At 35.3% G+C, this 24,603-nt stretch overlaps 1 long non-coding RNA gene across 1 annotated transcript in view; it reads left to right on the top strand.

Moving 5' to 3' along the window:
• The window catches only part of LOC309666687, a 75,592-nt gene extending 52,301 nt beyond the window's left edge, over nt 1–23,291 (top strand). The window contains exon 2 of the long non-coding RNA XR_014267243.1: nt 12,010–23,291. This is a non-coding gene — a long non-coding RNA (uncharacterized lncRNA). The remainder of the gene's footprint in view (nt 1–12,009) is intronic.
• Nucleotides 23,292–24,603: the final 1,312 nt, after the last annotated feature.

Here is a 24,603-nt window from a genome sequence, read left to right as displayed (position 1 = left end):
ACAAGACAAGGATGTCCACTCTCGCCACTATTATTCAACAAAATTTTGGAAGTCCTAGCCATGGCAATCAGAGAAGAAAAAGAAATTAAAGGGATACAAATTGGAAAAGAAGAAGTAAAACTGTCACTGTTTGCAGATGACATACTATACATAGAGAATCCTAAAGATGCCACCAGAAAACTACCAGAGCTAATCAATGAATTTGGTAACATTGCAGGATACAAAATTAATGCACAGAAATCTCTTGCATTCCTATACATTAATGTTGAAAAACCTGAAAGAGAAATTAAGGAAAGTCTCCCATTTACCATTGCAAGAAAAAGAATAAAATACCTAGGAATAAACCTACCTAGGGAGACAAAAGACCTGTATGCAGAAAACTATAAGACACTGATGAAAGAAATTAAAGATGATACCAACAGATGGAGAGATATACCACATTTTTGGACTGGAAGAATGAATATTGTGAAAATGACTATACTACCCAAAGCAATCTACAGATTCAATGCAATCCCTATCAAATTACCAATGACATTTTTTATGGAACTAGAACAAAAAATCTTAAAATTTGTATGGAGACACAAAAGACCCTGAATAGCCAAAAGCAGTCTTGAGGGAAAAAATCAGAGCTGGGGGAATCAGACTCCCTGACTTCAGACTATACTACAAAGCTACAGTAATCAAGACAGTATGGTAGTGGCACAAAAACAGAAACATAGATCAATGGAACAAGATAGAAAGCCCAGAGATAAACCCACACACCTATGGTCAATTAATCTACGACAAATGAGGCAAGGCTATACAATGGAGACAAGACATTCTCTTCAATAAGTGGTGCTGGGAAAACTGGACAGTTACACGTAAAAGAATGAAATTAGAACACTCCCTAACACCATACACGAAAATAAACTCAAATGGATTAGAGACCTAAATGTAAGACTGGATACTCTAAAGCTCTTAGAGGAAAACATAGGAAGAACACTCTTTGACATAAATCACAGCAAGATGTTTTTTGATCCACCTCCTAGAGTAATGGAAATAAAAACAAAAATAAACAAATGGGACCTAATGAAACTTAAAAACTTTTGTACAGCAAAGGAAATCATAAACAAGATGAAAAGACAACCATCAGAATGGGAGAAAATATTTGCCAATGAATCATTGGACAAAGGATTAATCTCCAAAATATATAAACAGCTCATGCAGCTCAATATTAAAAAAACAAACAACCCAATCCAAAAATGGGCAGAAGACCTAAATAGACATTTCTCCAAAGAAGACATACAGATGGCCAAGAAGCACATGAAAAGCAGCTCAACATCACTAATTATTAGAGGAATGCAAATCAAAACTACAATGAGGTATCATCTCACACCAGTCAGAATGGCCATCATCAGAAAATCTAGAAACAATAAATGCTGGAGAGGGTGTGGAGAAAAGGGAACCCTCTTGCACTGTTGGTGGGAATGTAAATTGATACAGCCACTATGGAGAACAGTATGGAGGTTCCTTAAAGAACTAAAAATAGAATTACCATATGACCCAGCAATCCCCCTACTGGGCATATACCCAGAGAAAACCATAATTCAAAAAGACACATGCACCACAATGTTCATTGCAGCACTATTTACAATAGCCAGGACATGGAAACAACCTAAATGCCCATCAACAGACGAATGGATAAAGAAGTTGTGGTACATATATACAATGGAATATTACTGAGCCATAAAAAGGAACAAAATTGGGTCATTTGTGGAGACGTAGATGGATCTAGAGACTGTCATACAGAGTGAAGTAAGTGAGAAAGAGAAAAACAAATATCGTATATTAACGCATATATTTGGAACCTAGAAAAATGGTACAGATGAACTGGTTTGCAGGGCAGAAATTGAGACAAAGATGTAGAGAACAAACTTGTGGACCCCAAGGGGGGAAAGCCACAGCAGGGTGTGGGTGTTGGTGTGATGAATTGGGCTATTGGGATTGACATGTATACACTGATATGTATAAAATTGATGACTAATGAGGACCTGCTGTATAAAAAAAAATAAAATTTTATTTTATTCAAAGATTCAAAAAAAGAAGGAAAAAAAATGTAAAGCAAATTTCATTTAATAGAATAACTTCAGTAAATTATCTGAATTTGTATGTTCTAAAGTTTCATGCCACTTTTTGGTGTATGTTTCTATAAATGTTAACATTGCAAAATAGAATCGAGCACAGCTTTGAAGGAGCCAATTTGAAACTTTGCAATCAACATAGGATATAGATACTGAATTCTTTAGACAATAGCTCATTGTCTAAAGAAATTAATAGCATGGTTATTATTATTGTTATTAAAAAGACAATCAGAAACCATTCATTACCCTGTGTAAATTTAAGACACAGAAGTTAGTGCATATTCATATAGGTTATAAAAAGTGCAACAGAAAGTTAGAAATGGAAAACTAGTTAATGGTGATCTTTGGATTTCCACAGACTGAACGGGTTAAACAATTATATAAACCTCTTGTTTCTCAATAAGTAACACTGATTCAGAAGACAGTATTCTTTCCCTCCTCTAATAATGAAATGTATTTTGTTAATTTTAGTTTTTTTGCTCTTTAAAGACAATGGAAAAATATATGCTCCTGGTGTTGGCAGAGTTGGTGCATCCTAGTTATGTGGACACATCAATGTTTTGAGATAGATTTATATTCTTTTTCCTCAGAGTAGACTATGAGGTTTAACTTGGAACTTATCGAGTAATTATATTCCATTTAAATGAACAATTCAGGCAATTTACATTACAAACTATAAAATAAGTGACTTGAAATTTTCACTTTTTTGTAATTACATATGTGAAATAATGAGAAATACAAGAGTAACACATTCAATGTTCATAGTTAGAGATGACAAAAATGCACATAAAAATACATACCAGCATGACAGATGTCATGTATACATATATGTGTGGGTGTGTGAGTATATACAAAGTGAGTAATATATGTATACATTATAAACAGGTGCTTTTCAAATTTGTGCTGAGTACTCCCTCATCATGCCAGGGACTCTACTCAAAATTTTGTTTATTTTCTCCTTTCATCCTCATGAAAACCTTACAAAATATGTAATATTACTATCACCATTTTATAGAAGAGATAACTGAAGCTCAGAAAAGTTGTGACTTGCCCAAGTACTCCAGCTAGTAAGGAGTGAAGTCAGAATATTAAAAAAAAAAAAAATAGCTGGCCTGACTACTCAGACACTAGGCGCCCCATAGACCCCACTGAAGCTAACGCTCTCTAAGCATAGCAGGATGCATGGGAACATGTATTTCTTAAACTTGTCTACTTAATTTTTTAAAACCACAGTCTCTATTTATCAAAGGGTATGTTTAAATTAATTCATTGTTAAGAATTCTTTTAAAAAGCCATTTCCCAGCAATTGTCCAAAATGGGGGGGGGGGGGGAAGAAGTGACATGTTCAAGGAATAGAAATTAAGCAATCCATATGGCTAGGTTTTCCTTGGAAACAGCATATTTTGGTTTAGTGCTGGACCACGCATCAGAGCTGGGCAGGTTCTAGAACATTTCCCAGACCACCTGATGATTGCTTTAGCAGGAGGCACCGACACGAGCAGAGTTAAGCCAGGCATTTGTGTGGATGAGTCCTGACTCCTCTGTGAACAACTGACAGAAGACAGACGGTGTGTGCTCTAGTGTGGGAGAGCTTCAGGGCATGTCATGGTCCTTTTAGTCACATGCTCATATAAATGAGCTGCTTCACAGAACGATAGAGCTGGAAGGGACCAGAGAGAACGTTTTATCTAACTCTCATATTTTGCAGCCAGATCTTGAGAATAAAGGGATTGGCTCCAAGACACGCAGATAATCAGTGGCAGGGTTAGGAAGGGAACTGAGGTCTCCTGACTCAAATACAGTGATTTTAGCTCCCTTAACACAAGCTGAGATGTATTCTTTTCATTGCAAGTGTGAAACTGTATAATTCAAAGTGGCTGGAGTTTAAAGGAGGTATTGTCGGTTCATGTAACTGAAACAGCCACAAAAATACCAAAAGGAGCCAGCTTTTCTCTCCATCTTTCACCAACACTTCCCCTACATTGACTCCATTCTCAGGCTTCCCTTGGTAGCAAGATGGTTACAGCATGTATAGCTTCAATATCCTCTTAAGTTCAAGTGCAGGGGAAATGTGAACTTCTCTTTCTCCAAACAGATTCAAACTAAAATCTTGCCCTAGCTTTCTCGAGCCAGAAATGCACTTGTCTCTGTTCCTGAAAAATCATCAGTGCCAGGGCAATGGAATGCCTGGAGCAGGGTCAAGTTCACATGCCCATCCCCAGAGGCTTTTTAAAACCACATGACTGAGAGTGGGGCTGGGGTATTTGGGGTATTTTCAACAGGAGAAGAGTAAATGAATGGAGAGTGCCAAACAACATATGCCCACTATATGAATGTAAATAATGCTGTTATAAAGTATGGAAGTGGCTAGTGATCTTTACAGACATGAATAAAAGTCTCTATCATTGAAAGAAGACACATCATGATTTGTGTCACAAGTATTATTCAGGTTACTTACACTTTATTAAGTTATAAATCATTTTAAACAAAGAAGGAATAGAAAAATATTTTAATAACAATGACCAAAAATCCAAAGTGTACTGCAAGTTATTGGGAGGAAGAGCAGAGAGGAAAAATGTTATCTCACATGCAGGAAGTGGAAATGGTGATAACATTAAATCAATATTTTTACCTATCCCAATAGAATGAAAGAGTTCTTATGCTGCATTTCATCTACTCTCTACATCCAATGCTTTTCACTCTTGCCTGTGTTTTCCTTTTCATTTTTCCATAATATCGTAATTTAAGATATTATATGATATATGTACATTTGTATGGTTTGCTGACTGTGTTTCCAGCTAGAATATAAGCTCCGAAAAGGTAGAGATCTTTGTCCTTTGTGCTGATATGTCTCAATGTGCGGAAGAGTCCCCAGCACAGAGTAAACAGTTAATAAATTTTTGTTTATTGCTATAGAGTCAGATATGGTGGCCATTACCCACATGTGACTATTTAAATTTTAATTTAAATTAATTAAAAGGAAATTAATTGTAAAAGCCAGTACATAAGTCACACTAGCCACATTTTAGGTGTTCAGGAGCCTCATGTGCTAGAGGCCACCATAATAGAAGGTACAGATATATGTCATTGTTATCATTTTAAGAAAGTTCTACTGGACACTATTCACTTAATGAATGCATAAATATTCAGAGTAAAGAAGAAGACAAGTGAATGTCATTATAATAATTGTCAGGCTGTGAAGTTAACATTTAAAAGCAGAAGGCTGTATCAAATCCTGAAAGACCTTTGTGGAAAATCAGAAACAATTAATAGTATCAAGATTAGAGAAGTTTTTGATAAAATGCAAACCTGAATTTGACTCTAGATCAATAATGTAAAAGCTGAGAGACTAAATGATTTGGGAATAGACCTGAAAATGGACATTAGAAAATCTTAGGCCTTTAAATAGAGTACTCAATAGCATAGGAAGGCTTTTTCACCTTATTATCTTCATTAAAATCACTTCATAGGGCTTCCCTGGTGGCGCAGCGGTTGAGAGTCTGCCTGCTAATGCAGGGGACATGGGTTCGAGCCCTGGTCTTGGAAGATCCCACATGCTGCAGAGCGGCTGGGCCCGTAAGCCACAATTACTGAGCCTGCGCGTTTGGAGCCTGTGCTCCGCAACAAGAGAGGCCGCGATAGTGAGAAGCCCGCGCACCGCGATGAAGAGTGGCCCCCGCTCGCCGCAACCAGAGAAAGCCCTCGCACAGAAACGAAGACCCAACACAGCCATAAATAAATAAATAATTTTTAAAAAGTCACTTCATAAAAATAAGGAGAAGAAGAAAGATACATAATCTTTATTTTCAATGAAACTAGATGACATTAGTAACCTTAACTACAAATATATAAATATGGAAAGCCAATAGAGAATTGGAATATGACACAATACCAGCTTTTTAGCGCCTCATTTTAAATTACAAATAGTCAGCAAATGATCACCATGCATGTATGCAAATCCTTCAACATGGAAGAGAGAAGCCAAAAAACTGAGGGAAAAAAAGAATGGGAGAAATGAGAAACAGTATAAGAACCAGGAAAAAATCCTCAGAGGAAGAAGATGACATTATATGCATTAAACAAAAACATTATGATATAAAAAGGAGAAAGAAAGACCAAACTGTTTGAAATTTAAAATAAAATGGTATTTTATTAATTAAGAAGAAAATAACAAAAAAATAAGGAGGAAGGATCAGAAAAAAAGTAAAGGGTAGGATCAATCCAGGAGGTCCAAAATCCAACTAATAGGCATTCTATAAACAGTAAATGGAACAGGACCTTCAAGATGGCGGAGGAGTAAGACGTGGAGACCACCTTCCTCCCCACAAATACATCAAAAATACATCTACAAGTGGAACAACTACTACAGAACACCTACTGAACCTGGTGGAAGACCTCACACTTCCCAAAAAGCAAGAAAATCCCCATGTACCTGGGGTCTTGGTGCTCCAGCCTGGTGTCAGGCCTGAGCCTCTGAGGTGGGAGAGCCAAGTTCAAGATATTGGACCAGCAGAGACCTTGAGGCCCCATGTAATATCAAACAGCGAGAGCTCTCCCAGAGGTCTCCATCTCAACACTAAGACTAGGCCCCATCAAATGGCCAGCAAGCTCCAGTGTTGGACGCCACATGCCAAACAACTAGCAAAGCAGGAGCACAACCCCACCCATTACCAAAGAGGCTGGCTAAATTCATACTAAATTCACAGACACCCCAAAAACACACAAACGGATGCTGCCCTGCTCACCAGAAAGACAAGATCCAGGCCAACCCACCAGAACACAGGCACCAGTCCCCTCCATCAGGAAGCCTACACAAGCCACTGAACAAACCTTACCTACTGGGGACAGACACCAAAAACAATGGGAACTACAAACCTGCAGCCTGCAAAAAGGAGACCCCAAACACAGTAAGTTAAGCAAAATGAGAACACAGAGAAATGCACAGCAGATGAAGGAGCAAGGTAAAAACCCACCAGACCAAACAAATGAAGAGGAAATAGGCAGTCTACCTGAAAAAGAATTCAGAGTAATGAGAGTAAAGATGAACCAAATCTTGGAATTAGAATGGAGAAAATACAAGAAACATTTAACAAAGACCCAGAAGAACTAAAGAGCAAACACTGATGAATAACACAATAAGTGACATTAAAAATTCTCTAGAAGGAATCAATAGCAGAATAACTGAGGCAGAAGAACGGATAAGTGACCTGGAAGATAAAATAGTGGATATAACTGCCACAGAGCAGAATAAAGAAAAAAGAATGAAAAGAATTGTGGACAGTCTCAGAGACCTATGGGACAACATTAAACACATCAACATTTGAATAATAGGGGTCCCAGAAGAAGAAGAGAAAAAGAAATGGTCTGAGAAAATATTTGAAGAGATTATAGTTGAAAAATAACCTAACATGGGAAAGGAAATAATCAATCAAGTCCAAGAAGCAGAGAGAGTACCATACAAGATAAATCCAAGGGGAAACATGCCAAGACACATATTAATCAAACTATTAAAAATTAAATACAAGGAAAAAATATTAAAAGCAACAAGGGAAAGCAACAAATAACATACAAGGGAATCCCCATAAGGTTAACACCTGATCTTTCAGCAGAAACTCTGCATGCCAGAAGGGAGTGGCAGGACATATTTAAAGTGATGAAAGGAAAAACCTACAACAAAGATTACTCTACCCAGCAAGGATCTCATTCAGATTCGATGGAGAAATCAAAACTTTTACAGACAAGCAACAGCTAAGAGAATTCAGCACCACAAAACCAGCTTTACAACAAAACCTAAAGGAACTTCTCTAGGCATGAAACACAAGAGAAGAAAAGACCTACAAACACAAATGCAGAACAATTAAGAAAACGGTGATAGGAACATACATACTGATAATTACCTTAAATGTAAATGGATTAAATGCTCCCACCAAAATACATAGACTGGCTGCATGGATACAAAAACAAGACCCATATATATGCTGTCTAAAAGAGACCCACTTCAGACCTAGGGACACATACAGACTGAAAGTGAGGGGATGGAAAAAGTTATTCCATGCAAATGGAAATCAAAAGAAGGCTGGAGTAGCAATTCTCATATCAGACAAAATAGACTTTAAAATGAAGACTGTTACAAGGGAAAAAGAATGACACTACATGATGATGAAAGGATCAATCCAAGAAGAAGATATAACAACTGTAAATATTTAGGCACCCAACATAGGAACACCTCAGTACATAAGGCAAATGCTAACAGCCATAAAAGGGGAAATAGACAGTAACACAAACATAGTAGGGGACTTTAACACCCCATTTTCACCAATGGACAGATCATCCAAAATGAAAATAAATAAGGAAACACAAGCTTTATATTACATATAAAACAGATGGAATTAATTGATATTTATTGGACATTCCATCCTAAAACAAGAGAATACATTTATTTTTAAGAGAATACATTTTTTCTCAACTGCCCATGGAATGTTCTCCAGGATAGATCATATCTTGGGTCACAAAGCAAGCCTTGGTAAATTTAAGAAAATAGGGATCGTATCAAGTATCTCTTCTGATCACAACGTTATGAGACTAGATATCAATTACAGGAAAAAAAAACTGTAAAAAACACAAACACATGGAGGCTAAACAATATGCTACTAAATAACCAAGAGGTCACTGAAAAAATCAAAAAATACCTAGAAACAAATGACAATGAAAACATGATGAACAAAAACCTATGGGATGCAACAAAAGCAGTTCGAAGAGGGAATTTTAGAGCAATACAATCCTACCTCAAGAAAGAATAAACATCTCAAATAAACAACCCAACATTACGCCTAAAGCAATTAGAGAAATAAGAACAAAAAAACCCAAAGTTAGCAGAAGGAAAGAAATCATAAAGATCAGATCAGAAATAAATGAAAAAGAAATGAAGGAAATGATCACAAAGATCAATAAAACTATAAGCTGGTTCTTTGAGAAGATAAACAAAACTGATAAACCATTAGCCAGACTCATCAAGAAAATAAGGGAGAAGACTCAAATCAACAGAATTAGAAATGAGAAAGGAGAAGTAACAACTGACACTGATGAAATACAAAGGATCATGAGAGATTATTACAAGCAACTATATGCCAATAAAATGGACATATGGGAAGAAATGGACAAATTTTTAGAAAAGCACAACCTTCTGAGACTCAACCAGGAAAAAATAGAAAATATAAACAGACCAATCACAAGCACTGAAATTGAAACTGTGATTTAAAATCTTCCAACAAACAAAAGCCCAGGACCAGATGGCTTCACAGGCGAATTCTATCAAACAGTCAGAGAAGAGCTAACACCTATCCTTCTCAAACTCTTCCAAAATATAGCAGAGGGAGGAACACTCCCAAACTCATTCTAGGAGGCCACCATCACCCTGATACCAAAATCAGACAAAGATGTCACAAAAAAAAAAAAACTACAGGCCAATATCACTGTTGAACATAGATGCAAAAATCCTCAACAAAATACTAGCCAACTGAATCCAACAGCACATTAAAGGGATCATACAACATGATCAAGTGGGGTTTATGCCAGGAATGCAAGGATTCTTCAATATACACAAATCAATCAATGTGATACACCATATTAACAAACTGAAGAATAAAATCCATATGATAATCTCAGTAGATGCAGAAAAAGCTTTTGACAAAATTCAACGCCAGTTTAGATAAAAACACTCCAGAAAGTAGGCATAGAGGGAACTTACCTCAACATAATAAAGGTCATATATGACAAACCCAGACCCAAGCCAACATCGTTCTCAATGGTGAAAAGCTGAAACCATTTCCTCTAAAATCAGGAACAAGACAAGGATGCCCACTCTCACCACTATTATTCAACATAGTTTTGGAAGTCCTAGCCACAGCAATCAGAGAAGAAAAAGAAATAAAAGAAATCCAAATTGGAAAAGAAGTAAAGCTGTCACTCTTTGCAGATGACATGATACTATACATAGAGAATCCTGAACATGCTACTGGAAAATTACAAGAGCTAAACAAATGAATTTGGTAAAATACAAAATTAATGCACAGAAACCTCTTGCATTCCTATACACTAATGATGAAAAATTTGAAAGAGAAATTAAGGAAACACTCCCATTTACCACTGCAACAAAAAGAATAAAACACCTAGGAATAGGGGCTTCCCTGGGGGCGCAGTGGTTGAGATTCTGCCTGCCAATGCAGGGAACATGGGTTCGAGCCTTGGTCTGGGAAGATCCCACATGCCGCAGAGCAACTAGACCCATGAGCCACAACTACTGAGCCTGCGCGTCTGGAGCCTGTGCTCTGCAACAAGAGAGGTCACGACAGTGAGAGGCCCGCACATTGCAATGAAGAGTGGCCCCCACTTGCCACAACTAGAGAAAGCCCTCACACAGAAACGAAGACCCAACACAGCCAAAAATAAATAAATAAATAAATTAAAATACCTAGGAATAAACCTACTTAAGGAGACCAAAGAGCTGTATGCAGAAAACTATAAGACACTGATGAAAGAATTAAAGATGATACAAACAGATGGAGAGATATACCATGTTCTTGGATCGGAAGAATCAACATTGTGAAAATGACTATGCTAAACAAAGCAATCTACAGATTCAGTGCAATCCCTATCAAACTACCAATGGCATTTTTCACAGAACTAGAACAAAAAATTTCATAATTTGTATGGAAACACAAAAGACCCTGAATAGCCAAAGCAATCTTGAGAAAGAAAAACAGAGCTGGAGGAATCAGGCTCCCTGACTTCAGACTATACTACAAAGCTACAGTAATCAAGACAGTATGGTCCTGGCACAAAAACAGACATATAGATCAATGGAACAGGATAGAAAGCCCAGAGATAAACCCACGCACATATGGTCACCTTATTTTTGATAAAGAAGTCAAGAATATACAATGGAGAAAAGACAGCCTCTTCAATAAGTGGTGCTGGGAAAACTGGACAGCTGCATGTAAAAGAATGAAATTTGAACACTTCCTAACACCATACGCAAAAAGAAAGTGAAAATGGATTAAAAACCTAAATGTAAAGCCAGACACTATAAAACTCTTAGAGGAAAACATAGGAAGAACACTCTTTGACATAAATTACAGCAAGATCCTTTTTGACCCACCTCCTAGAGAAATAGAAATAAAAACAAAAATAGACAAATGGGACCTATTGAAACTTAAAAGCTTTTGCACAGCAAAGGAAACCATAAACAAGATGAAAATACAACCCTCAGAATGGGAGAAAATATTTGCCAATGAAGCAACTGACAAAGGATTAATCTCCAAAATATACAAGCAGCTCATCCAGCTCAATCTCAAAAAAAGGAAATACCCAATTCAAAAATGGGCAGAATATCTAAATAGACATTTCTCCAAAGGAGATACACAGATTGCCAACAAACACATGAAAGGATGCTCAACATCACTCATCATTAGAGAAATGCAATACAAAACTACAATGAGGTATCACCTCACACCAGTCAGAATGGCCATCATGAAAAAATCTACAAACAATAAATGCTGGAGAGGGTTTTGAGAAAAGGGAACCCTCTTGCACTTTTGGTGGGAATGTAAACTGATACAGCCACTATGGAGAACAGTATGGAGGTTCCTTAAAAAACTAAAAACAGAACTACCATATGACCCAGCAATCCCACTACTGGGCATATACCCTGAGAAAACCATAATTCAAAAAGAGACATGTACCACAATGTTCATTGCAACACTATTTGCAATAGCCAGGACATGGAAGCAACCTAAGTGTCCATCAACAGATGTATGGATAAAGATGTGGCACATATATACAATGGAATATTACTCAGCCATAAAAAGAAATGAAATCGAGTTGTTTGTAGTGTGGTGGATGGACCTAGTGTCTGTCATACAGAGTGAAGTAAGTCAGAAAAAGAAAAACAAATACCGTATGCTAACATATATATATGGAATCTAAAAAAAAAAAAAAAAAAAAAAAAAGGTTCTGATGAACCTAGGGACAGGACAGGAATAAAGATGCAGACATAGAGAATGGACTTGAGGACACACGCAGGGGGAAGGGTAAGCTGGGATGAAGTGAGAGAGTAACATTGACATATATACACTACCAAATGTAAAATAGATAACTAGTCAGAAGCAGCTGCATAGCACAGGGAGATCATTTCTGTGCTTTGCGACCACCTAGAGGGGTGGGATAGGAGGGTGGGAGGGAGATGTAAGAGGGAGGGGATATGGGGATATATGTATATGTATAGCTGATTCACTTTGTTATACAGCAGAAACTAATAAAACATTGTAAAGCAGTTATACTCCAATAAAGATGTTAAAAATAAAAAGAGTAAATGGAAGATAGAGGAGAATAAATTTTCAAAAAATAATAAAAGTAAATTTCCCAGGACCAAATGGTCCATAAATATGAAAAGAAATGTGCCAGGAAGTATATACATTGTATACTACGTGACACAACAATAATAATCAATGCATAATATTTATGTATTCACAGTAATAGATTTAAAAATGTGATATAACTATATTGAGTAATTGGGAGGAAGAAAGGAAGGGGTGAAGGAGAACCAAATAATCTCTTCTATGGAAAGAGAAAATCAATGGCAAATCTAAAATTTGTAATTGAAGAAATAGCACTGTATGAATGAATATTATTTGGAAATATGGCAAAATTTTAAAACATCTCAAATAATTGGAAAGTGGAGAATTGTTTTGTTCTTTTTATATGAAGTTTTATAGTTATATATATATATATATATAAAGGTTTCTACATGCCTTTTAAAACTATCTGCGTGTAGTGATTAGATAAAAATAGTAAACATGAGGCATATTAGCCTATATTCATTCCATAACCACAGACAACTCTAGCTTTGCACTTTTATCACTATTAGGGTTGTAAATCAGTCTAAATGCTTTTTTCTTATTATTCTTTAAGTGCTTATCTCTAGCGAGTTGCAATCATTATAGACCACAGAAGAGAAGAGGATAAATCATTCCATCATGATATATATACATATATATGACATATAAGAATCTCTTCTATTTCTCTACTTAATTTTTGAAAATACTTTCCTTTTGTCCCCATAGTTTAAAGAACTACCTCTAGCTTCCTATTCCAATTAAAAAAACATTTTTACTAAAATATTATTTATGCTTACTGATCTGGAGAAACTTCTTTCTCTGTGGGAAGCTTGGGAAAACATTTTTCTTTTCCACTAGTTAATCTGTAAGCTCCTGAAATGACTTTTCAGCGTGTATTGGATAGAACTCTGGAGGCCTCAATCACGCATGCTGACATGTATTCACTCAAGAAGCACTTACAAAAATCTTGCTGGAACTGCATCACTCACTGTTTGTTTTTTCAAGGGTCTCACTAGAATTTAAGCTCTGTAAGTACAGGGTTTTTACTCTCTTTATTCAGCATCTCCCTAGAATCAAGACTAGAATCTGGGATGTGGAAGACACTCAAGCAATGTGCGTGTCTGTTGACTGACTCACAGAGGAAGTAGAACTTAGTGTTTTAGAGTCAGATGGCCCCAGATTTAGACCCTGGCTCCGAGATTCATCATATCTGTGATCTTGTCAAATTTCTTAAACCATTTTGTACATTTCTTCATTTATAAGATAGAAATATGATGCATTGTACATAGCTCTTGTAAGTATTAAGCATGAAACAAAGTGTAAAATGCATAAAATCGTGTCTGGCACAAAGTAAACTCTCAGTAAAAGGTATCTGTAACTATTAAGGCAGTTAGCCTCATAGGAAAAATTAGAATTTATTGATAGTCATAAGAAAAGTAAGGTTTACTAGAGCAAATATTTGTGCCAGTAAATTCAGAAAAGCAATTTCTTAGAGTTTTCTGATTGGGTAATTGTCAGAAATAAATTCTCCTGGAAGAAATTGTCCTTCTAATTCCTGTTTTCTCCTTGTCTATAGGAGAATAGTTGATTACATTACTACTGCTGATATTTTAAATGCTAAATTTTATAAATGCAAAACATGTCTTCTGATGATCTCAAATCACTCATCTTTCTTTAAACGTCCACAGTGGTAAGAGGAGGTTTGTTACAGTGGGTAAAAACCAGTCACAGGCTAACTATGGAAAAATACCTCCTTCTTAGCACTTCCCCAGACTGCAGGAAGCCCCTATGATGAAATATCTGGCCTGTGTCCAATTATTTGCTCTGGTAGATGTTCTCTCATCTCTGTAAGACATTAACTGAAAGCTTAAGCTAATGTATTTGATATAGTTTATGCATGATCCTTCCAAGATAGCATTTGAATAATTCATATGTGGTGACCGCTAAAAAAGAAACAGAAACATTGGGCAAAATCTTTCATTCCTATGTCAAAAGACTAGAGGGTTCTCACACTTTCCCTAATTGTAGTAGAGATATTTGCAGGAGAGACAAAAAAATTACCATTGAGAAAAGCTAGTCATGAACTAGAAGAATTCATAATATTCCATGTGGTTGCTCTTCTTTTCTCATTTAAACTCAGACATAAGTAACATCTTTACAACCCTTAAGAAAACTTTAAAAAGTCTTAGGAAATTTATGAGGAAATTACTTCATAGCAGACTCTCCATTGATTATAAATGTTTATATATTTATATAATATTAATGAATGATATCATCATTTGAAATAGACAAAATAATAAAATGATAACAGCTGATGACATTTTTTTTTATTTGGCCAGACTTTTTATGTCTAAATGGGTAAAAAAAGGGACCACACCAGTATAGAAATCACCCATAACCTAACCTAGGAACACAGCCTGAAAAATGGAAGAAAATTCTTCAAGTAGTTTTACTACAAGAAAATATAATAATCATGTGAGTACAATAACACAAAAAGACATCATAAAACCACAGAATGAAATGACCTGGGATTGCAGTGGAAAAACTCCGAAACTGAGACATCACTTAAGCCTGATGACAAACTTCTAAATGAGTTAGAAATAATAAGGAACGTAATAGAGTGAGCTGAAATGGAGTTACTTTAATAGAGGAAAGGACCAAGATAACCCCAGTGAAGGCAGAGGAAAAAATAATATATATGAAGAAAAGAGCCCTGAAACGAAGGAAGGATTGCATCTGCAGAATGAAAGACCACACCCTCTTCCAAGAAAAATGAGTATGGAGCAATCAACTCTCAGGCCTCTCCTGGGTGAGTTACTGTTACTTCCAAGATAGTAATTCTTCAGGCATCCAAGGAGAAAAACAAACCACTCACAAGGAAAGATGTGAGCAAAATATGCCATCCTCGGACGTGGTCCCAGCCACATTCAACGCCATGACACAGAGGAGCTATGTCTGCAAGTTGTGTAGAAGGACCCCAGGAGAATGCACGCTGTTGTCACACTGTCATTCAGATATAGGGGCAAGAGGCAGATACTTTCAAATATGAAAGACCTCGAGGACTAAAGCACTTTTGAGCCCTTCTTGCGGAAAAAAGTACCATGCAATTAAATCAAGCCAATAAAGTCATCGATGGAGAAGCCTCAGTGAAAGGCACTCAGTGTGGAGGTACCACGGAGCAATGTCCCTAAAATTCTGAGAAAAAAGCAGTATTGTCAAGTTCTATACGCAGCCATGTTATTCTGTTATCAAGGCAACAGGCAGATATTCTCAAACCTGCAAGGACTCGGGGAATGTAGAAGCTCTGAATTTCTTTTCAACAATTGATGGTGAAATTCAGTCACTCAAAGGTCATTCAAATTGAGGTTGGAAATGAAAAAGCCATAGAAAGACTAAATACAATGGAAAATAATCAATGCATAAAAATAATGTAAATATTATTATGCCCTTTATCAACTTAAAAAATATCTAAATAACAAAATTTAGATTTAGGGCACAAGGGATGGGTCAAGGAGGAAATACACTAATATTAATAGCTGGGAGCCAATTGTGATTCTCAAAAAGCAAAACATGTAGTTAAAAAATAAAACTGTAATTTGTATTTTTTATTATGTCTTTAAACTTGGACGGTCTTTTGCAGATTAAATATCTTTTGTGCAGAAATAGTTATCTGAAGTTCCACAATTACTTTAATTCCCTCCTACTAAATATAAATTTAAATGTAATGGTTCATACTTTAAGAATAATATGCATGGTGTGATACATTTTTATAAATGTATTTATCTTTCTGTATATATATGAATATATCTTTTATAGACATAAATATATGCACAGAGATGTTGGAATTATGTTCATCCAATGTTAATAATATCTCTTTACAAGTAGTGTGATTTTACTTATTTTTTTCCAAGTATGTGATTTTAAATTTTCTTCTTTTTTTTTTTCTGTATTGGTTGACATTGTAATAAGCATGCATCACATTTATAAAAATAGTAATATCATTATCCTAAGAAAAACTTATAAAGGAATAAAGGAAGAGAAAGAATCAAGGGAAGTCAGTGACAGTGTGAGACTGGATGTCCCCAGGTCTGAAGGTGTCATTTCAGGTTAATCATTTCATTTGCTTCATTCATCAGAGTGGCTACAAAGCCATCCAGTAAAATGCCTTTAATGCTGCTTCACCCTCAAAACCACAGAGAAGAGCCACTCTCTTCCATTCCTGGGAAAATAAACAAGGTTCAGAATTTCTCTCTGGCACCCAGGGCATTGCGGTGTAAAGGCACCAATACCAGCTCTGTGTTATTTACCATGTGTATCTGATGACATGTCTTTGCATATAGTTTAACATTATTAATATTTTATTTGGAATTTGGCAAGAGAAAATTCTTTCTTTTAACAAACATCTATCGAGTGCTTACAAATATGAAGTACTAAATAATGAATGCTATCATCAAAAGCTTTGGTCTCAACAGGGAGACAAACATATAAAGATCATTAATGATTTGCCAGGCAACTGAGAAATCACTGCATATTCTCAACTTGTGCTACCATATTCAACCAGTCCCAGAGGTTGTCTCTTCAAATTCATTAAATTCAATGCCAGCTGGATATGACATGATTTTTTTTAATGTATTTGAATGTTTTTGTTTAGACATTTGTTGGGAGCGTGTGAATAAGTTTTATATTATGCATTATTTATACTCTTATTTGGCAAAACAAAATTAATGTTTAAAAGTAATAAATGTTGCAGTTTACCCTATGGTCTTTTAGAGTCCTTGTTACTACTGTGTTCAGTGCCATCCAATTCATTTTTAAATGGATTTTCCGTTGAAGCTGATGTCTAATGCAATTAATGAATGAAGTGAGGGCCAGACATCAGGAATTATTCACTGGGTTCTCACACTTGCCTTTATGGTTAAGTCATCATAATATATCATTGTTACCTTGGAGAATGTTAAGTCTCTAAAACCAAAAATTATTACTCTTTTTAAAGTTTCTTTTATATTTCACATAAGTATATGTGTTATGAGACCCATTATCAGGGACAAAGGACTTTACTTAAAGAATAAATTTTGATATTATAACTTTAAATAAAACATAATCTTTATCTTTAATGAACTCAGATTTGTGTACATATAGTTTCCTAAGAAATAAAGCACTTTTAAAGCGTTTATCTTCCTCCAAGACTGAGTTTGAATTAAATATATTTATTTTAGTACATTAGTCTATAATTAATTCTGATTTTATATCCCCTAAGATTATTCATGAACACAAAGTGAGGAAAAATACCAAATTTGATCTGCAAGAATACTGTTTTTTAGGTGTCTGTCTTTTCTTAACTTAATCATTTAAATTTGAGTTTTAATATATCTCAGAGTAGTGACACGCTCTTCATTTATTTGTAAGGCATGTGTTTGAAAATGGAGTTTACAGGCTATGGTACCATTGCACTTAGATTAAAATGTAAAAGTCCTCCTGATAACCCATCCAGCCTGCAGGACGTGCTGTGTTGACCACGTTTCCTCAAGCTCCTCCTCTACCCTCTATTCTACCCGCACTGGCCTCTCCGAAGACTCCAAACTCATTTCTGACTTTAGGCTCTTGCCTTTGCCCTTCCTTCCATGTGGTGGGTGAGCTCTCTCCAAATCTTCACACTGTAGCCAAGCCAGGTGTTCAGAGCTTAGTTCAAATGTCACCTTGGAGAAGATATATCATTGTTATATTTTCTTCATAACAAATTACTATTTAAAGTTACCTCATTAATGTATGGTTTGTACTTCACAAACCATAATTACAAGTTAATTGTGATCTGTCCCACATGCAATGCAACCTACATGAGACTGAGACACTGGTTTCTGCCTCTTTTGGTCCCTGTGTCCCTTATCACCAGAGCCAGGGAGCACTCCCAACACAGAGTGAGCGGTCATTACATATTTGTAAAGTGAATGAACCAGGATCATCTAGGGCAAGGGCTGGCAAACATTTTCTGGAAAGGGTCTGATGATAAATATTTCAGGCTTTGTGGGGGGTATATCCTTCCCTTCCCTTCCCTTCTCTTCCTTGTCTTTGCTTTCCTTTCTTTCTGCAACCCTTTAAAAATGTAAAAACCACTCTTAGGCAGACTTTACAAGGACAGGCCATAGGACAATTTTGCCCATTGGCTGGATTTTGCCCATGAGTCAGAGGCATGGTATCCCAACCCTGATCAAGGTGCCTTATTATATCACAGATTCTTACTCTAGACCCCTGAATCAGTCTCTAGAGGTGGCCCAAGAATCTGTATTTTCTTCAAGGAGATTTTCTTGACACTTAGTCGCTGATAAATTTGAGAACCAGGGGATTGAAGTGAAGTGAATAAGTTTAGTGAGTCACCTAGGAAAGAAAATAATCACAATAAAATTTCACTAAGCAATAAGGTTTGGGTTTTTTTTTTTTTGGAAAATGTTAAATTATAGTTTAATTTTTGTAGAATTTATCACATTGATTTACCTTAAGTTCTCCACATTTAATGAGGAATGGCACTTTATCTACTTTTCTTAGATGCCAAGAAGTGGAGTTTGTCTATTCTATTCCATTATAGAAGTGATAAAAAAAAAAGCCAAACTTAAATTTAAATGAAAATATCCAATGCTTTGCTCTACACCTATTTTGAGACTTTTCAGTGGGCACCAAGGCTGGCTATGAACTCTTTGTTTAGTAGAAACCTGACATGGAATTGGGTCACTGAGAAGGAGAAAGCTTTAATAAGGCTTTCTTTGAAGGGCCCTTAAATTCTATTCCAGTCTATTTGTGCAGTAGCATTTAGTGAAATGGAAAGCACAGCTGTGACTATTCTCACTTTCAATGTAGCAACCCTTCAACACAAGCTTAAAAACAGTTTCACATCTGTAGATTTTAGTGTCAAATTTATTCATCATTTACCAGATGCTAGGAGCAATGTGAAAAGTAGAAAGAAGAATAATTAAAAGTAACAACTGCAATCTATTTGTAATTGTTTAGGTTTTTTTGTTTCTTTGTTTCCAATTATATAGAAGCTTGGACTATATTGTCTCATGATCTGACTTTGATCATATCCAGTCCAAAGATTTGTGATTCATATAACCTCTCGTTTTATTATTTCTATACTTTTATTTATTAGTGGTATTTATGCCTTTATTACTTACTTATAATGCTTATTTTAAACACTGAGTGTGCTCCAGGCACTGTACGAAGCACTGCCTAAGCATGATCTGCTTTAATCCTCCCTCCCTGCTCCCTGCCCTCTCATTTTGTGGATTAAGAAGCCAAGGCTGAAAGAGGTTACACCCATGGGAAGTGGTGGAGTTGGGAGGGCCATCATTCAGGCAGGACTGAAATATGCCAATAGAAGAAGAAGAGGAGAGAAACAAAGGATTTGGACATGCAAAGGAGGAAAGAGGATAAACAAGGTGGAAAAGGTAGAGAAACAAAGAGTTGTCTTGAGTTCATGTCGCTTGATAAGACTTCTCAAGACAATGTTAAGCAATGGAGAACAGCACTTCTCTCCAGTATCTTCTTCTGTTTAGTGGCTTTTAACTTCTCTGTGAAAAGTAAGTATTATGATGCTACTTAAAATGAAGTACATCTTGTCATTTTTCCTAAATTTTGTGTGTTTTGAAGAAAAAAGACTTTTCCTTAAACAGAACAGAAACCATCCTTACCCAAATCACATTTATTAAACTTCTATCCACTCATGGCAATTTTTACCCTAGAAAACCCACAACTGAATGTCAGATAGATAATAACCAATCTAGACCAAAAGTTTATATATAACTGTGAGGGACCTGGATTGAACATTCTTTAATGGAACGTTTTCTCGGAAAATGTCACTTCATAATAGATTCCAAAACATGGGGTCATGATATGCTAAGAGGTCAGAATACAATGTGGAAAGTTGATTCAAATATGCAGAGTCACGTACATACACATGGTTCTGCATACACGTGCACGTATACACAACACAGACAGCTTTCTCTCCAGAAAATGTTTTAAGTGTTTATTGTTCTGTTACCATATAAACACATAGAAGCATATTCCTATGGTTATGTCAGTGCTTTAAAAATCTATCATTTTATATTCAATACTAATTTTCTAAAACCATGAGGTACTTATTATAGGATATAAATGATCTTAAACAATTAAATCCTACACTGCTAGAAGGTGTTTATTTCAATTAGGAAGATCTTTTATGTGATAAAAAGTGATGGCAGACGCCTAATAAAGCATGACCTACAATCAACAAGTTAAAGCATTTTGTCATGTAATAATCTCAAAACCAAAGACATATATGACACATTAGTATCTCCTTAAAAGTCATACGAATTGAACATTTTCCTCCAGCTCTCTAAATGTCCATTGGCAAAGCATAATGTGGTGTCATGATGATTTTCTTTCATGCCCCTGTGATGTTAAGTTAGTACCAAAGCTTAATATGATCAAAATGCTGTGAAGCAACCAAGGATCAGAGGGTAACAATGGTGATCTCAAACACATTGTGGCCATATTATTCAATAGTTTGAAAAGGAACTAATGACCATGGTTTTTCTTGGTGGGGAAGAGTGGTTATTGAGTGGAAAGAAAAATTAGAGAATTCCAAAATAATTGCACAGCAGCTATTCTTCAACTTCCATATGAATTTGTATTATTATTACTACTATTATTATCCTTAGAACTACAAATTGTTTTAATTAATACCTTCATAGGAAAATGATAATTGATATGATAATCAACTGATAAAATGATTTAGAACAAACATACAGACTTGCATTTCTGATAATATAATAATCCTGAAATTATTATCCCCAAAAAATCCTCAAAATATTAAAATATCTTTTTAAAATGGATAACCAAGATCACAAAAAAGTAAAGAGAATCTTTAGAAGGCAAAAATGAAGTGAGAATGCCAATACACAGTGGCTTTAAAAATGTCCAAATCCAGAAGCTTGTCCTGGGGACATTTTCTAATTCCCATGGAGCTGTAAGTCATAATGAATCATGCAAGCAACATGAAACAAGGACTTAAAAGTGGGGAGTCCAATTAGACATCTTTTATATAAAGCCAGAGCCCCATGGGGCTACTACATCAGGAAAAGGAAAAAATTAGGGGGACAATTGTCCCATTGGTGGAAATTGCAAGGAAGCTGGTCTGACAAAGCCCTGACTCTCAGGTAAAGTGTGAGCATGGGGGAAATATTAAGTAAAAATTCTTGCCAGAAGCCAGCCTTCTTGTAGTACTTGGGTTAAAATTTACAGTAACTTCAAGGTACAATAAAACCCTACAAACTTTTAACAGATAAATTAGTTTATGGTCCTCCAGACACCATATCTAGAAAAAAGTAATTATTCTCTCTCTCTCAAAATAAAAATTTAAAAAAAAATGAAAGAAAGAAAGGAAGAAAGCCTCTTCAATTCAGATCCCATTGAATTCTTACTGATACATAAACACGAGGTCACACACAAAAAATACTCAAAATTAAACAAGGTACCAAGTTGAAGATTAAGCAGAGACATTAAAGAGAGGAATAAGACTTTCAAAGACTCAAAATATTGGAATTGTTCCTTAAATGTAAAATTAGTGTGCTTGATATGCTTACAGAAATACAGGAAGGGATTAAAAACATGACTAACAAATAAAAGACTATCATAAATGGTTAGGCAAATGTAAAAAATAACATAACAAGGAACTTTTATAAAGGTAAAATATAATAATTAAAAATTTAAAAGTACTCATTGGAAGAGATAAACAGCAGATTGAAAATTGCTCAAGATATTTAAAAATTGGAAAAAATTCTGAAAAAATTATCCAGAAATCATAAGGAGAAACAGAAAAATTTGAAAGAAATTATAAATGTAGAGTGAGATGCTCTAACAAACATTTAATCAAAATTCCTAAAGGAAATAATAGAGAAAATTATAGAGAGAGACTTAAAGATATAATAGCAGAGAATTTTCCAAAATTGATAAAAGATGCATATTTTCAGATTTAAAAGTGCATATTAAGCAATATAAACAAGATGAAATACATAGCTAGTCATTTTATGGTGAAATTGTAGAACCAAAGACAAATATTAAAAGCATCTAAAAAAGAAAAACAGATTAGCTACAAGGTAACAGTAGACATCCAACTTCTCAAAATAAAAAAATGAATGCTAGAAGAGAATGAAATAACATAAAGTTTTAGAAAAAAATATGCTGACACATAATTGTATACCTAGCAAATGAGAATGAAAAAAAGACACATTCGATAATCAAAAAGGAGAGTTTACCACCAAAAGATTTCCACTAAAAGAAATTTTTAAATATGTCCTTCAAGAAGAAGAAAAATGATTCAAATTGAAGGTCAGAAATGAAGAAGAAATAAATGAGGAAAGAAAAAGACAAACATATAGATAATTCTAAATAAACATTGACTGTATAAAACAGTAATAATAACTTCTAATAAGAGGTTAAATATAGAATTAAAATACTCTTCAAGAATTTTCATGCCAGCTAGCATAAGAAAGTTGGGTGTTGTCAGGAGTTAATGATGTAAGGTCTCGTATTATTCAGTAGAACAATAAAGAGATCAAGCTTAGAATTTACCAAGCAAGCTAAAATTTCAAAGTAACCACTAAAATAAAAAATGAAATAGAATTTATAAATTTTAAACCAACAGAGGGAAATTGGTAGCATAAGAAAGAAAAAAATTGTAATGGAATAGAAGGGATGCAAAAGGGAAAAAAGCAACCCAAGAAGGATATAGCAAAAAAGAAAAAGTAGACATAGTATAATGGAAATAAATCCTAATATATTAATGTTCATAATAAATCTGAATGGATAAAATTCATCATATAAAAGGTAACAATAATCAGACTGAATTGAAAAAATACACAGATACTTTTTAGAAGAAACAAGGAGAAACATTGAAAATAATAGAAAGAAGGCTGAAAGTGAGAAGAGCATACAGGGAGATAGAAAAAGATACATGCAGATATTTGGGAGTAGGAAAGATCATGGCACATGGAAGCTAAGTGTTGGAGCAAAATGAGTGGATTTCCTTCTATAGATGTGAAAGATGAGATTAGAGAGGGAGGTGAATTTTGAGCATAAAGAACCTTGTAAGCAAGATAAGAATTTTGGATTTTATTTTAAAGGGAATGGGAACTAAACACTTTTAGCAGTGGAATCATGTAATCTGTGTAACAGATTGAGTTAGGGAGAAATCAAGAATCCAGCTTGGTGCTTATAAATTTTGAGAGACATTCAGTGTAGATGTCAGGTAAGCAGTTGGATCTGCATATCTGAACTTAAAATGCCAGGTCTAAACTGGAGCTCTAGGTTTGGAAATTCTCAGTACACAAGCGGTATTAAAATGCACATGGTCTCTTTAGAGAATGTTGGCTGAAAAGAACCCAAGATTGAGCCTACATAATTCAACATTTAGAGGAGGTACAGAGAGGGTAGAACTATCAAAGGAGTCTGAGAAGGAGTTCCAAAGAAACAGCAGGAAGACAGGGGGAGTGTGTGTTAATTACAACTAACTGTAACGCAAGCACTCATAAGTTCATCTCTCAGTCATAGTAGTTCATTTGCCAACTCTCTGAATTTCAATCAATAACTTGGAGCAGAGATTAAAATATTAGTATATTTTCCCCTACAGTTTTGTCCAAAATGTGTCTTTCATTTGATACAGAGCACTGAAAACTCTATTTTATGAAAATTTATACAATGGAAGAGATAATTTGGGAAAATTCACTCCCATACTTAGCAACAGCAGCTTCTTTCCTCCCATAACCTCCTTTCTTTTCTTTAATAATGGAACCTCCAGAATTTTAGGTGGGCACTCCCCTATACATCAATGTAGCCATCTGGCTAATATTTGGACAAGGGAGTAGAAGAAATGTGTGAAATTTCCAGGATGTTTCTTTAGACAGATGGGATTTGTGCTTTATTTTACTTTTCTCCTGGAAAGAGAGCATGATGGTAGAAAGAGGAGCCATCCTGTACTACAAGATGGAAACCTAATTTTGAATGAGACAGTAACAAGATTGAAGAAATAGTTTTTGTCACCATTAAGTCACTAACAAAACCTT

Source organism: Balaenoptera physalus (genome assembly GCF_965194825.1).
Source record: "Balaenoptera physalus genome assembly, chromosome: 9".
In the NCBI taxonomy this organism is placed as follows: Eukaryota; Metazoa; Chordata; class Mammalia; order Artiodactyla; family Balaenopteridae; genus Balaenoptera; species Balaenoptera physalus.
The sequence above is the reverse complement of the archived record's forward strand: the minus strand, read 5'-3'. Positions and strand labels throughout refer to the sequence as shown.